Here is a 3,886-nt window from a genome sequence, read left to right on the forward strand (position 1 = left end):
TAGTTAAGTTTAAATCCAATTTTCAATCCAAATTTCAGTGATCATCATATCTTAATCATTTATTTATATTGACTTTATGACTTTGCACAGTTTCTATCTTAGTTAAATAATATGCAGCTGTCATTTTGCACATCTCTGATGTTGCTGCTATTTGCAAATATCCATTACTGCAAACATATCCATAGCTGTATATTGGTTATTTATTCTCCAGGTGCACAAACATTTTACAGTACAGTATTTTATTTGTTTATTTGTTAACTCTTTACTAGTATGTCTTTGTTATTTTTAAGGTCCACATTTGTGTGATCATTCTTTTTCTAGAATCTTTTTGCTGTAACACCAGAATTTCCCCATTGTGGGTCAATATAAGGATTTTCTATTCTATTCTATTTTATTCCATTCTATTCTATTGTTCATGTTAATTTATTTCATTGCAATGCTCTATTCTATTCTATTCTATTTTATTCTATTCTATTCTATTGTTCATGTTAATTTATTTCATTGCAATGCTCTATTCTATTCGATTCTATTCTATTGTTCATGTTAATTTATTCCGTTGCAATGCACTATAATATCCGCTGCTGGCTGACTCATAGTGAGTAAGTGAGCGTGTGTCTCACAGGTGTTTTGCTGAAACTCAGCCACAGGTAAACTACCCCCATCTGCGCCATGACGTCATTGGGATGGGCGAGTCACGTGATCGAGTCCGAGAGAAACCTGCGGTTTAATATTACTGAAATGGAAGGAAGAAGAAAAAGAAAGGAAGGAGGCAAAGCGAACAAGGTAAGCGGCCTCCACTCTGCTCTCCTGCTCCGTTGCGATGGTAAGGAGGTTATCTGTGAGCTCGGTGCGAACAGGGAGGATTTATTTTGACCGTTAAAGTTAAAAAGTCAGCTGTTAATGGCACGCGGCCACTTGGAGCGAACTTCACTCCTCCGCTGCCATTGTTACCAGATAAAAGCTGTTAAATTAGCCAAAGTCCAAATGTAGCGCGTATTACATCTGAAATTAGACATAAAACACGGAAAGAAGTTGATAAAGTTAAGGAAATGACTCCTGGAGGCACCAGCTGCTCTCCCTGAGGGTTATTGTTTTCTCAGGCCTCCTCCACTGCAAACACTGCTCTGATTATTCTGGAAACATGTTGGACTCTTTCTCTGCTTATTGGGATATACTGCTGTTTCCTTCAGACTATGAGACAGGAAATAAAAAGAGCTTAAAAGAAAAAATGGGTTAAAAAAAACAAAAGTCAGTGAAATATGTAAAGTAGCTCTACAAAATAAAAGTAAAAAAAGGTCCATGATAAAATATATAATTATTGGAATAAATGAAACATAAATATAATATAAAACATTATAGTATTAACATTTATGAAGTTAAATAAAAAGAGCTTAAAAGGAAAAAGGGGTTAAAAACAAAAGTCACTGAAATATGTAAAGTAGCTCTACAAAATAAAAGTAAAAAAAGTCCATAATAAAATAAGCCTTGCAATAAATGACACATAAATATGGTATAAAACATGTCTTAATATTTAAGAAATCAAATAAAAAGAGTTTGAAATGAAAAATGGGTTAAAACAAAACAAAACTCACTGAAATATATAAAGTAGCTTTACAAAATAAAAGTAAAAAGTCTATCATAGAATAAATAATTCTTGGTTTAAATTAAGCATAAATATGGTATAAAACATGTCTTAACATTTATGAAATGAATTAAAAAGAGCTTAAAATGAAAAAGGGGATAGAAAACAAAGGTCACTGAAATATGTAAAGTAGCATTAAAAGATAAAATACAAAAATTCCATAATAAAGTAAATAACTCTTGAAAAAAATGACAGATAAATATGGTATAAAACATGTCTTAATATTTATTAAATGAAATAAAAAAAGAGTTAAAAATGAAAAAGGGTTAAAAAACAAAGGTCACTGAAATATTTAAAGTAGCTTTACAAAATAAAAGTAAAAAAAAAAGTCCATAACAAAATAGATAATTCTTTAAATAAATGAAATATAAATATGGTATAAAAGATGTCTTTACATTTATTTAGTTGTGCTTACTAGTCATTTTTTAATTGCAGCATTTATTTATTCGTGTATTAATTTAATTTTGAATGAAATGGCTTTCCATATTAGACAACTTTGGTGTTTTGTATCATTCTGTCTAGAGATAAGTACACCATATTGCGGAGATTACAGCAGTCATCAGTCAAAATGAACAACTCTGACATGTATTATTGGCTTTTTAAAGATTTTTTATCATTGCATGAAAAACTGAATTTTGACGCAAGGCTGTACTGTTTTGAAAAATGTAAAGGGGAAATAGAAAATGCCCTTAAACATATTTTTAACAAACATGGATGTGTCAGAGTCAATTAGAATATCAAACTTGTATATCTTTTATTTACCCCTGCAAAGGTTTTACAAAAAAAAATCTGCAGCTGTGATGATCTAAACCAGGGATGCTGAAGTCCAGCCCTTAAGAGCTACTTTCCTGCAACTTTTTGATGCAACCTATTTTTAACACAATTAAATCAAATTAGTGGCTTGTTAAATTGACTCTGCTCAGCTAAAAGAGGGATTAAGCCTTAAGATTGAGGTGTGTTAAAAAGGGATTTGCATCTAAAAGTTAGCGGATGGAAGCTGTTGAGAACCCCTGCTCTAAGCTTTTTTTTTTTTCTGTTCCACAGGTAAAAATCTGTGTCGGTCACAATCAAAATTGGCAGATCAGCTATTTTAAACTAACACAGTAATTTTTCAACCTTTTCTAAAATATTTTTCATAAATTCTGTAATTATTTTGTAAGTTGCTGCTATTTGCAAATATCAGTTACTGTAAAAATGTCCATGTATATTGGTTATTTATTCTCCAGGCGCACAGTATTTATATTGTTAAAACACTTTACAGTGCAGTATTTTATTATTTCTATTTGATTTCTTCACTAGTGTGTGTGCATTTTTCTGAGGTCCAAAATTTTGTGTCCATTTTTTTTCTAGAATCTTTTTGCTGCTGTAAACACCAGAATTTCCCCATTGTGGGACAATAAGGGGATTTCCTATTCTATTCTATTCTATTCTATTCTATTCTATTCTATTTTATTCTATTCTATTTGTCCACTTATACTTAGTTGAATGTATGTCATTTGTCTCTCTTTTTTTTTTTAATGGTGATTATGGTTTAACCCCAGAGAAAACTCACTCCAGTTAAACATACGGTGTGTTGTATTTAGACCGCCAATAGTACAAAAATAAAATTAATGCAAATGTTACTTTGTTTTACCAAAAAATAAATCATGAGCAAAAACAAATCATTACAAAAGAAGCCAACTTTTAAAGTGCACTATCCAAGCAGATTGATTGATTGTTAAATGGAAGGAAAAAAGGGCTCCACTGCGGTTCTTCCAGCAGTCCACACTTTCTCTGCTCACTTTTTCTCATCATCTTCTCCTTCTTTCCCATCGCCCGGCTAACCACAGGTTTGCCTGCTGTGTCTAAAAGTAGCAGCAGCAGCAACCCAGACTGACAGCAGCTCATTGGATCATTTGTATCACGTGTAGCCTGGTCCTGGATGCTACAGAGGGTTTTACCGTATTAACAGAAGTGGCGCCAGTGAAGTTAGACACTGTCGTCGAAACTCATGCAGTATTGTTAGTCCGCTAATCCGTGACCTCTGGTCTACGTCTTCTACTGTGAATGCCTTGGCTACAGATATGGCACTACACCCCAAAAAGGCTCCATAACGCTATCTGATAGGGTGGTGGTGCAGATGGAGCCCAGTTTCTTAGACTTAGACAGATTTATTTTGTCATTTTGTATACCGTATTTTCACGACCATAAGGCGCACCGTACTAAAAGGCGCACTCTCAGTTATGTGTCCCATTTCTGTATTTA

At 33.0% G+C, this 3,886-nt stretch overlaps 1 protein-coding gene across 1 annotated transcript in view; it reads left to right on the forward strand.

Annotated features, from left to right (window-relative positions):
- Positions 1-700: 700 nt before the first annotated feature.
- LOC107086064 (MARVEL domain-containing protein 2-like) overlaps positions 701-3,886 on the forward strand; it is a gene marked incomplete at its 3' end in the record, with an annotated part of 18,281 nt that continues 15,095 nt past the window's right edge. Inside the window, exon 1 of the mRNA XM_015376805.1 lies at positions 701-783. The remainder of the gene's footprint in view (positions 784-3,886) is intronic.

Source organism: Cyprinodon variegatus, unplaced genomic scaffold, assembly GCF_000732505.1.
Source record: "Cyprinodon variegatus isolate N-32 unplaced genomic scaffold, C_variegatus-1.0 Scaffold142, whole genome shotgun sequence".
NCBI lineage: Eukaryota > Metazoa > Chordata > Actinopteri > Cyprinodontiformes > Cyprinodontidae > Cyprinodon > Cyprinodon variegatus.